The sequence below is a fragment of the Pan troglodytes genome, chromosome 5, assembly GCF_028858775.2.
Source record: "Pan troglodytes isolate AG18354 chromosome 5, NHGRI_mPanTro3-v2.0_pri, whole genome shotgun sequence".
NCBI classification, from domain to species: Eukaryota; Metazoa; Chordata; class Mammalia; order Primates; family Hominidae; genus Pan; species Pan troglodytes.
Window position 1 is genome coordinate 97,587,411 of NC_072403.2, and position 12,436 is coordinate 97,599,846.

The window sequence follows — 12,436 nt, forward strand, 5'->3', positions numbered from 1 at the left end:
CAATTCTGAAATTGCCAATACCCTTTCTGCAGCCCCCAGAAGTGGCCACATGTCAAAGGAAAGCACACGGCTTGAGAGAGGGACAACACAGTGATTGTGAGAATTTGCACTGAAACTCAGTGCTGCCAACACCAGGAAGAACTTAGCCGATGCCCAAAAAGGGGTCATTTACACATGTCCTGGCCAGAGGGCAACCACTCATCCCAGTAGTCCAAACCTGAGTTTCAGCAATCCTTGACACCACAGGTTAAAGTGCTTTGAGTTCTTAAATAAACTTGAAAGGTCTTAAGTAAACTTGAAAGGCAGTCTAGGCCACAAGGACTGTAATGCCTAGGCAAGTCCTACTACTGTGCTGGGGCTCAAAGCCAGTGGACTTGGAGGGCATGTGAACTAGTGAGACATCCTGTGGGGAGGATGATGAGAGCCTTCTATTTGGCTATCTTGTTCTGCCTCTCTCTCTCCTTATGGTTCTTTTGTTTACCAAGGCAGCTAAGGTAAGGCTTGTGAAACTCCTCTCCAAGTCCCAGGCAGTGCAGCTTGCAGGTCCGAAAGAGACCCTTTCCCTCTGCTTGAGGAGAGGAGAGGGGAAAGTAAAGATAACTCTGTCTTTCAACTTGGATACCATCTCAGGGACAGGAAGACAGGGAACTGGGCAGAGTAATGAGGCCCTTATTCCAGGCCCTAGCTCCCAGACAACATTTCTAGACACACCCTGGGCCAGAAGGAAACCCACTGCCTTTAAAGGAAGGACCCATCCAGGCAGGATTCATCGTCTGCTGACTAAAGAGACTTTGGACTGAATAAAACAGCAGCAGTAACCAGGTATTCACACAGTAGGTCTTGGGTAAGACTGAGGTATGCCGGCCTCAGGTGTGTCTAGCACATTCACTGCTCTGACGGCTACAAAGAGAGACTTCTTCTGCTTCAAAAAAGCAGAAGAAAAGGTAAAGGGGATGTCGTCTTACAGCTCAGGTACCGGCTTGGCCAGTGGGGTAGAGGACCAAGAGGGCTTTTGGGGTCCCCAATTCCAGGCCTTGGCTCTTAGATGCCATTTCTAGACCTACCCTGGGCCAAAGGGGAGTGCATTGCCCTGAAAGGTGAGTTGCAGGCCTGGCATCATTCACCACAAGCTGACTAAGGAGGCCTTGGGCTTAAGTAAACATTGACAGTAGTAGTTAGATTGATAGAGTCTAGCAGCACTCCCATGGACTTATGGTGGTAGTTGACACGGAGAGAGGCTCTTTTGCCTGGGGAAAAGGAAGAGTGGTAAGGATTTTGTCTTGTGCTATAGGTGCCAGCTCAGCCACAGTAGAATAAAACACCAGGTAGATTTCTAAGGTTTCCAACTCCTGGTCCTGGCTCCTGGATGGCATCTCTGGAACCACCCCATATCCAGGGGAACTTGCCACCCTGAAGGGAAGGACACCTGGCTGGCTTCACCACCTGCTGATTATAGAGCCCTAACATAGTCAGTAGCCAGATAGTGGTTACAGTGGGCCTTGGATGAGACCCAGCGCCTATGCTGGCTTCAGGTCTGACTCAGCACACTCCTACTCCTGGTGGCCAAAGGGTTATTTGTGTCACCCCTCCCCCAGCTCCAGGCAGCTCAGCACAGAGAGAGACTCCATTTGATTGGAGGAAAGTGGGAGAAGAGAACAGGAGACTCTACCTGGTAATCCAGAGAATTCTTCCAGATTTTATCCAAGACCACCAAGGAGGTACCTCTGTAAGTCTGCAAGAACCACAGCGTTACTAGGCTTGCAGTACCCCTTAATGCAAATATGGCTGCATTGACCGAAAACGTAGATGATACCCAAATCCCTTCGAATACCAGGAAAGGCTTCCCAAGGACAGGAAACAAACAAGCCCAGAATGCAAATACTACAATAAATAACTCTTCAATACCCAGACACTGAAAAACATCCACAAGCATCAAGACCATGCAGGGAAACATGGCCCACCAAACAAACTAAATAAAGCATGAGGGACCAATCCTGGAGAAACAAAGATATGTGACCTTTCAGATGGAGAATTCAAAATAGCTGTATTAAGGAAACTCAAAGAAATTCAAGATAACACAGAGAAAGAATAAAGAATCCTATCATATAAATTTAACAAAGAAACTGAAATAATTAAAAGAATTAAGCAGAAATTCTGGAGTTCAAAAATGCAACTGACATATAGAAGAATGCATTAGAGTCTCTTAATAGTAGAAGTGATCAAGTAATAGAAAGAATTACTAAGCTTGAAGACAGGCTATTTGAAAATACACAGAAAAGACAAAAGAACAAAATAACAAAACACAACTAAAAGACTGAAAAAATAGCCTTGAAAGGGCAAATCTAAGAGTTACTGGCCTTAAAGAGGAGGCAGAGAGACAGATCAGGGTAGAAAGTTTATTCAAAGGGATAATAACAGAGAACATCCCAAACCTAGAGAAAGGTATCAATGTTCAAGTACAAGAAGATTAGGAACACCAAGCAGATTTAACCTAAGGATGACTACCTGAAGAAATGTAATAATTAAACTCCCAAAGGTCAAGGATACCAAGAAAGGATCCTAAAAGCACCAAGAAAAAAGAAACAAATGACATACAATGGAGCTCCAATGCATCTGGCACCAGATTTTTCAGTGGAAACCTTACAGGTCAGGAGAGACATAGGATATAAAGTGCATGACATATTTAAAGTGCTGAAGGAAAAAAACTTTCACCCTAGAGTAGTATATCCAGCAAAAATACCCTTCAAACATGAAGGAGAAATAAGGACTTTCCCAGGCAAACAAAAGCTGAGGGATTTCATGAACACCAGACCTACTCTACAAGAAATGTTAAAGGTAGTTCTTCAATCTGAAAGAAAAAGGAAAAACCCTATATTCATCAGACATAAAGAATACTGAAAACGAGAACTGAAGGAGATAGAGACACACACAAAAAAAACCTTCAAAAAAGCAATGGATCCGGGAGCCGATTTTTTTTTTTTTGAAAAGATTAGCAAAATAGACCACTAGCCAGACTAATAAAGAAGAGAGAGAAGAATCAAATAGACACAATAAAAAATGATAAAGGGGATATCATCACTGATCTCACAAAAACACAAACTACTATCAGAGAATACTATAAACACATCTACTGAAATAAACTAGAAAATCTAGAAGAAATGGATAAATTCCTGGACACCCTCTCAAGACTAAACCAGGAAGAAGTTGAATCCCTGAATAGGCCAATAACAAGTTCTGAAATTGAGGCAGTAATTAATAGCCTACCAACCAAAAAAAGCCCAGGACCAGAAGGATTCACAGCCAAATTCTACCAAAGGTACAAAGAGGAGCTGGTACCATTCCTTCTGAAACTATTCCAAACAACAGAAAAAGAGGAACTCCTCCCAAACTCATTGTATGAGTCCAGCATCATCCTGACACCAAAACCTGGCAGAGACACAACAAAAAAAGAAAATTTCAGGCCAATATCCCTGATGAACATCGATGCGAAAATCCTCAAAAAAATACTGGCAAACCGAATCCAGCACATCCACCATGATCAAGTCAGCTTCATCCCTGGAATGCAAGGCTGGTTCAACATACACAAATCAATAAACATAATCCATCACATAAACAGAACCAATTACAAAAACCACATGATTATCTCAATAGATGCAGAAAAGGCCTTCAATAAAATTCAACACCCCTTCATGCTAAAAACTCTCAATAAACTAGGTATTCATGGAATCTATCTCAAAATAATAAGAGTTATTTATGACAAACCCACAGCCATTATCATACTGAATGCGCAAAAAGCATTCCCTTTGAAAACTGGCACAACACAAGGATCCCCTCTCTCACCACTCCTATTCAACACAGTATTGGAAGTTCTGGCCAGGGCAATCAGGCAAAAGAAAGAAATAAAGTGTATTCAAATAGGAAGAAAGGAAGTCAAATTGTCTCTGTTTGCAGATGACATGATTGTATATTTAGAAAACCCCATCGTCTCAGCCCAAAATCAACTTAAGCTTATAAGCAACTTCAGCAAAGTCTCAGGATACAAAATCAATGGCAAAAATCACAAGCATTACTATACACCAATAACAGACTAACAGTCAAATCATGAGTGAACTCCCATTCACAATTGCTACAAAGAGAATAAAATACCTAGGAAAACAATTTACAAGGGATGTGAAGTACCTCTTCAAAGACAACTACAAACCACTGCTCAAGGAAATACGAGAGGACACAAACAAATGCAAAAACATTCCATGCTCATGGATAGGAAGAATCAATATCATGAAAATGGCCATACTGCCCAAAGTAATTTATAGATTCAGTCCTATCCCCATCAAGCTACCATTGACTTTCTTAAGAGAATTAGAAAAAAAAAATACTTTAAATTTCATATGGAAACAAAAAAGAGCCTATATAGCCAGACAATCCTAAGCTAAAAGAACACAGTTGGAGGCATCAAACTGCCTGGCTTCAAACTATACTACAAGGCTACAGTAACCAAAACAGCAAGGTACTGGTACCAAAACAGATATATAGACCAATGGAACAGAACAGAAGCCTCAGAAATAACACCACACATCTACAACCATCTGATCTTTGACAAACCTGACAAAAACAAGCAATGAAGAAAGGATTCCCTATTTAATAAATGGTGTTGGGAAAACTGGCTAGCCATATGCAGAAAACTGAAACTGGACCCGCTCCTTACACCTTATACAAAAATCAAATAAAGATGGATTAAACACTTAAACGTAAGACCCAAAACCATAAAAACCCTAGAATAAAACCTAGGCAATACCATTTAGGACATAGGCATGGGCAAAGACTTCACGACTAAAACACCAAAAGCAATGGCAACAAAGCCAAAATTGACAAATGGGATCTAGTTAAACTAAAGAGCTTCTGCACAGCAAAAGAAACTATCATCAGAGTGAACACGCAACCTACAGCATGGGAGAAAATTTCTGCAATCTATCCATCTGAGAAAGGGCTAATATCCAGAATCTACAAGGAAGTTAAACAAATTTACAAGAAAAAAACAAACAACCCCATCAAAAAGTGGGCAAAGGATACAAACAGATCCTTCTCAAAAGAAGACATTTATGCAGCCAACAAACATATGAAAAAAAGCTCATCATCACGGGTCATTAGAGAAATGCAAATCAAAACCACAATGAGATACCATTTCATGCTAGTTAGAATGGTGATCATTAAAAAGTCAGGAAAAACAGGTGCTGGAGAGGATGTGGAGAAACAGGAACACTTTTACACTGTTGGTGGGAGTGTAAATTAGTTCAACCATTGTGGAAGATAGTGTGGTGATTCCTTAAGGATCTAGAACCAGAAATACCATTTGACCCAGCAATCCCATTACTGGGTATATACCCAAAGAATTATAAATCATTCTGCTATAAAGACACATGCACACGTTTGTGTATTGCAGCACTATACACAATAGCAGAGACTTGGAACCAACCGAAATGCCCATCAATGATAGACTGGATAAAGAAAATTGGCACATATACACCATGAAATACTAGGCAGCCATAAAAAAGGATGAGTTCATGTCCTTTTCAGGAACATGGATGAAGCTGGAAACCATCATTTTCAGCAAACTAACACAGGAACAGAAAACCAAACACTGCATGTTCTTACTCATAAGTGGGAGTTGAACAATGAGAACACATAGACACAGGGGAGGGGAATATCACAAACCAGGGCCTGCTGGGGAGTGGGGGACTGGGGGAGGGATAGCATTAGGAGAAATACCTAATGTAGACGATGGATTGAGGGTGCAGCAAACCACCATGGCACATGTATACCTATGTAACAAACCCGCATGTTCTGCACATGTATCCCAGAACTTAAAGTATAATTAAAAAAAAAAACAAACAACAACAACAACAAAAACACTGAAAACCAATAAGCTAAGCATTCAGAAACTTGGGAAAAACAATAAATCCAAACACATGAAAAGGAAGGAAATAGTCAAGAGCAGAAATCAACAAAATAGACAACAATGACAAATTAACAAAATATAAGCTAGTTCTTTGGAAAAATTAATAAAACAACCAAACTTCTAACTGGATACTAATGGAGGTTAGTAGGGTACCAATTATTACTCTAAAAATTGATAAAGAGTAAGCATTTATCCTACTTTTCCAACTTGAACTATCAGAAAAACTAAATAGACCTAATGGATGGAGTAAAGCAATTCTACAAAAAAGAATCAAACTTAAAAATACAGAAGAAATGAGAGAATTCGAGAATAACCATGTTGTAACCCATAATTAAGTAACTGATTCAAGAAATAAATAAATGGTAAAACCAAAGAGTAAGTTTGTTGGACACAGTATCGGTGGACATTAACTGAACCCATTAAAAGTGAAGCAATCCTATCTTACATATCCACTGATGTGATGCAATGGAATGTACATGGCATCACTAAAGTCTTCTTGCACCACTCCCTGCAACAGAGGAAAAAAAAAAAAAAAAACTAAATCTAATTGAGCCTATAGATCAAACACGGTGACTACCAAAAATACAAATGTGAGGATTAAAATACAAGACACTACAAGGAAACCACAACAAAATCCAGAATGTGAACAAATGATCCAGTTTCCTCAACAAGTCAATGGCAAGGAGAAAAAAATGGTGAGGAGGGATCTTCCAGATCAGCAGTTGACAAATGATGGCCTGTGGACAAAAGTATACCTGTTTTTGTATGCCCCTCATACTAAGAAAGGTTTTACATTTTTAAAGGGTTTTTTAGAAAGAAGAATAAGCAACAGAGACCTAGCATGGTATACAAAGCCTAAAATATTTACTACCTAACACTTTACAGAAAAAAATGTGTCAACCCTTATTCTAGATTACAAGACATTTAGAAAAGCTTGAGATGTAGGAACCAAATAGGAGTACAACTTGTTTAGATACCAATTAGAACAACTGCACTATATATTTTTACTCAATAGGGAAAATTTTTATTATGGAGTAGTTATTAGATGATATTAACCAATTATTGTTAATTTTGTAATATTATAGTTTTGTATGGAAGTGATTTTTTTTTATTTCTATCTTTTATAGAGACATGGTCTTGCTCTGTCACCCAGGCTGGAGTGTCGGGGCACAATCATATTTCACTGTAGCCTTGAACTCTTGGCTCCAGGAATCCTCCCACCTCAGCCTCCCGAGTAGCTAGGACCATAGGCTCGCTACTTTTTTTTCTTTTTTTGGTACAGACAGGGTCTTTCTGGCCAGGTGCGTAATTCCAGCACTTTGGGAGGCCGAGGTGGGCAGATCACTTGAGGTCAGGAGTTTGAGACCAGCCTGGCCAACATGGCAAAACCCCATGTTGGGGGTCTCCACTAAAAACACAAAAATTAGCCAGGCATGATGGTGGATGCCTGTAATCCCAGCTACCTGGGAGGCTGAGGCACAAGAATTCCTTGAACTGAGGAAGTGGAGATTGCAATGAGCCAAGATCACGCCACTGCACTCCAGCCTAGGTGACAAAGTGAGATTCCATCTCAAAAAAAAGAAAGAGAGAGAGACAGTGTTTTTCTATGTTGCCCAGGTTCATCTCCAACTCCTGGCCTCAAGTGATCCTCCCACCTCCACCTCCCAGAGAGCAAGAATTACAGGCATGGGCCACCTCACCCACTCTATAAGACATTTCTTAAAAAGATAAGGCAAAAAAAAAAATATGGCAAAATATGGATAGTTGTTAAAGTTGAGTAATGGGTGCTTGCAAGTTTTTTACACTCTCTTATGTATGCTTGGAAATTTTCAATATCAAAAGTTAATTAAAAAGACAAACCTCTAGCATAACAGATCAAGGATACAAATATACAAAACACAGAATGAAAAAAGTAACCATAGCTATACTGAAATAAAAAATAAGACTATGAACAACTATATATTAATACATGGAAAATCTATATAAAATAACTTTAAAAACAATTTTTTGAGACAGAGTCTCGCTCTGTCATCCCAGGCTGGAATGTAGTAGCATGATCAGAGCTTACTGCAGCCTCAACCTCTTAGGCTCAAGTAAGTGATCCTCCCACCTCAGCCTCCTGGGTAGCTGGGACTACAGGCACACACCACCATGACCAACTACTTGTTTGGAGAGACGGGGTTCCGCCATGTTGCCCAGGCTGGTCTCGAACTTCTGGGCTCAAGTGATCCTTCCACCTTGGCCTCCCAAAGTGCTAGAATTACAGGCGTGAGCCACCAAACCCCGCCTTAAATAAATTTTTTAAAAGATAAAAATGCTAACAACTAGTAAGTGAAAAATTAGAGAATCTGAATAGAGCAATTATCATTAAAGAAATTAAAATAGTAATTAGAATCCTGGTTGCCAATAAAAGGCCCCTGGCGCAAATGGTTTTACCAAACTTTCATGAAACAGATACATACCTTATACAAACTGCTTCAGCAGGGGAGGAGCGGGGGGCGGGGTGTGTGTGGAAACTGCTCATTTAAAGGGCTAGGTCAGGCACGACAGCTCACACCTGTAATCCCAGCACTTTAGGAGGCAGAGGCAAGTGGATCTCCTGAGGTCAGGAGTTTGAGACCAGCCTAGGCAATATAGTGAAACCTCGTCTGTACACAAAAAAACTTAAAAAATTAGCTCAGCCTATATATAGTCCCAGCTACTGGGAGGCTGAAGTGGGAGGACTGCTTGAGCCCATGAGGTGGAGGTTGCAGTGAGCCAAGATCATGCCACTGTCTAGCCTGGGTGATGGACTGAGACTGTCTCAAAAAAATAAATAAGTCCAGGCTCGGTGGCTCACCCCTGTAATCCCAGCACTTTGGGAGGCCGAGGCGGGCAGATCACGAGGTCAGGAGACCGAGACCATCCTGACTAACACGGTGAAACCCCGTCTCTACTAAAAATACAAAAAAAAAATTAGCCGGGCGCGGTGGCGGGCGCCTGTAGTCCCAGCTACTTGGGAGGCTGAGGCAGGAGAATGGCATGAACCTGGGAGGCGGAGCTTGCAGTGAGCCAAGATAGCGCCACTGCAGTCTGGCCTGAGCAAAGAGCGAGACTCCGTCTCTAAATAAATAAATAAATAAATAAATAAATAAATAAATAAATGGGCTAATATAATTTTAATTCCTAAATCAGATAAAGACAATATACATTGGTCTCCCCGCAGTCAACAATTCACATACAACTTTTTACTCCCCCAAAACTTAACTCCTAATAGTTTACTGTTGACCAAAAGCCTTACCAATACAGTAATAGTTGGTTAGTACTTATTTTGTATATGTATTATATACTGTATTCTTACAATGATGTAAGCTAGAGAAAACAACATGCTATTAAGAATATCATAAGGAAGAGAAAATATATTTACTCTTAAGTGGAAGTGGATTATCACAAAGGTCTTCATCTTCATTGTCTTCACACTGGGTAGGCTGAAGAGGAGGGGTTGGTCTTGCTGTCTGAGGAATTGCAGGGGTGAAAGAGGTAGAAGGGGATGCAGAAGTGGCAGGCACACTCGACTTTATGGAAGTACATCATGATTTCTGCCCGACTTTTTGCCGTTTCATTTCTCTAAAAACATTTTTATATAGTACTGATCTTTCTTCTACCATTTGCTTTAGATTCAGTGCCAGTATCAAAGAAGGGTCCGTGTCATAAAAGAAGTGAAAAGCAGTCTTGATAACTGAAAACCTTCTGCCATATTGTCTACTGTCAATTTGTGTTCTGGCACCACTTTTTTTTTTTTTTTTGAGATAGAGTCTCACTCTGTCATCCCAGCTGGAGTGCAGTGGTGCCATCATGGCTCACTGCATCCCAGGCTCAGCTGATCTTCCCCACTTCAGCCCCCAATGTAGCTGGGACTACAGACGTGTACCTCCACATCCAGCTAAATTTTTTGTATTTTTTGTAGAGACAGGGTTTCACCGTGTTACCCAGGCTTGAACTCCTGGGCTCAAGTGAGCCATCCACCTTGGCCTCCCAAAATGCTGGCATTACAGGCATGAGCCACTGCATTTGGCCCCTGGCACTGTTTCTTCAAAGTCTTCTTCCTCATTGTCTAGCACTGGTTCCAAAGCACTCATCTTTATCAAGTTATATTATGTTAATTCCTCTGGTGTGATGTCTACTGGCTCTTGAATTTCTGTAAGATCCTTATGCTGAAAGACCTTTTTTGTCATATCCACAATCTCTTTCATGATTTCCTTGATTGGCTCTGGTGTAAATCCTGTGAGGTCACGCACAACACCTGGGCATAGTTTCTCCACTAGTAATTTATTGTTTCAAGTCTGATGGCTTTTACGGCTTTTTCTATAACAATGACTGCATCTTCAATGGTGTAATCCTTCCAAACTTTCATGATGTTCTCTCTATTGGAGTTCTCTTCCACAGCACTGACAATCCTTTCCATAGAGTACCATGTGTAATGCCTTAAAGTTCTTTATGAACCCCTGGATTTAGAGGCTGAATTAGAGACATTATGTCTGGGGACAAGTAGACCACTTCCACAGCTTCGATGTTGAACTCACGGGGTTCTGGGTGGCCAGGGGCATAGTCCAGTATCAAAAGAATTTTTAAAGGCAATCCCTGCTGGCAAGGTACTTTCTGACTTCAGGGACAAAGCATCAATGAAATTAATCCAGAAAGAACGATTCTTGTTGTCCAGGCCTCCTCATACAACCACAAGACTAGCAGCTGGTACTTATCTTTTTCCTTCAAAGCTCGGGGGTTAGACACTTCATAGACAAGAAACCCAACTGCATATCCATAAAATAGAAGAATTTGCGTACACCTTCCTGCCTTAAATCCTGGTGCTCATTTCTCTTCCTTACTAATAAATGTCCTTTGTGACATTTTTTCCAAAACAGGTCACTTTCATCAGCATTAAAAGCCTGTTCAGGGCTGCTCTGCCTATGGTGTAGCCATTCTTTTATTCTTTTGCTTTCTTAATAAACTTGCTTTTACAAAAAAACACCCATTCAGGAAGATATATTTAATACTTTCTCCTCAATGATTTTCTGAATGGTGTTTGGGAACTCATCTGCTGCCTGTTGGTCAGCAGAGGCTTTTTCTCCGGTTCTCTTGACATTTTTTAAGCCAGATCTCTTCCTAAAATTATCAAACTATCCTTTGCTGGCATTAAATTACCCAGTTTTAGATCCTTCTCCTTCCTTTTGCTTTAAGCTGTTATACAATGACTTCACTTGTTTTTGAATAGCATTAGTTTATATGTACGCCTTTCTCATAGCAATTCTGCCCCCACATAAAAGCTAAATTTTCAATAAAACATGAAAAGGTACTTTGCAAAAAGTACGAAGTTTTCACACCTGCTGGCATAGCTGCAGCAACAGCTTCATGAATTTCCTTTTCTTTTTTCACAATGGTCCTTACACTCAATTTATTTATCTTGAAATGGCAGGCAATCACAGCTGCAAACCTCAATCCATAGTACATACCAAGCATTTCACTTTTTCTGTAATGTCATTACTTTTCTCTGCTTCTTGGGAGTACTCCCAGTATCATTAGTGGTACTTTGTATGGATCCCATGGTATTCCACTCGGATTTCTGACTTCATAGGGGTCAGTGGCCCTAATCTCTGCACTGTTCAAGGATCAACTTCATATAAAATTATTTTTTATTTCAGAATAGATGTACCTAGTATACCCCATCTCAGAAGGGCCCATGTTTTCTTGTATAACAACATTTCAGAGATACTCTTATCATCTGTGTGTGTGTGTGTGTACGTGAATACACACATAAGTTCTTTTTTTTTTAATCACACATATACACTGAAAAGCATGCTACATACACCATCTGGCACCTTCCAAAAGATTTTTCCTGGAAAAGGGATACATAATCATTGTTTTATTCAAGACAGTTCTAGTGTTTAAAATCACTTTTGCTGACTACAGCAGTAACAAACGGAAAACACCAAAACATATGCAAAAACAGCTTCACTCATAAACCCAACCACTCAGGTAACATTTACCTGTATTTCCTACCTTCTCTGCATAAAAGAAATACAGGGTACAGGTTAGATGGTATACAGATCAGATGGCATCCTATGACTTTTTAATAACACATAACACTAAATGTTATGACCATAAGTAGATGACCTCAGAAATCTAGTTTAACCTGCTCCTACTAGATGGCTCTCCTACCTTAGAAACCTAAACTGACCCAGTTCCCAAAAGAGGTAGGTAAGAATCCATGGACAAAAGTTAATCATATGGGCTGCGTGCAGTGGCTCACGCCTGTAATCCCAGCACTTTGGGAGGCTGAGGTAGGTGGATCACTTGAGATCAGGAGTTCGAGACCAGCCTGGCCAACATGGTGAAACCCCCGTCTCTATTAAAAATGTAAAAAAATTAGCCGGGCATGGTGGTACCCACCTGTAGTCCCAGCTATTCTGCAGGCTGAGGCATGAGAATCACTTGAACCTGGAA

The 12,436-nt window shown here is 40.5% G+C and overlaps 1 protein-coding gene and 1 long non-coding RNA gene across 38 annotated transcripts in view; one reads left to right on the forward strand and one right to left on the reverse strand.

The window, feature by feature from the left end:
* The window catches only part of SNX14 (sorting nexin 14), a 92,692-nt gene that overhangs the window by 73,377 nt on the left and 6,879 nt on the right, over window positions 1-12,436 (reverse strand). For 2 of the 37 annotated variants that reach the window (XM_063813254.1, XM_009451607.5), the window contains exon 1: window positions 9,363-10,726. The exons of 32 other annotated variants lie outside the window; for them this stretch is intronic. The gene's annotated coding sequence lies outside the window, so the exon portion shown is untranslated. Of the gene's footprint in view, window positions 1-9,362; window positions 11,829-12,436 lie in introns of those variants that run through there. 3 more of the 37 variants (XM_063813255.1, XM_054686133.2, XM_063813258.1) reach the window with 2 other exon arrangements.
* The window catches only part of LOC107975215 (uncharacterized), a 32,751-nt gene that overhangs the window by 1,092 nt on the left and 19,223 nt on the right, over window positions 1-12,436 (forward strand). The gene's annotated exons all lie outside the window — the stretch shown is intronic.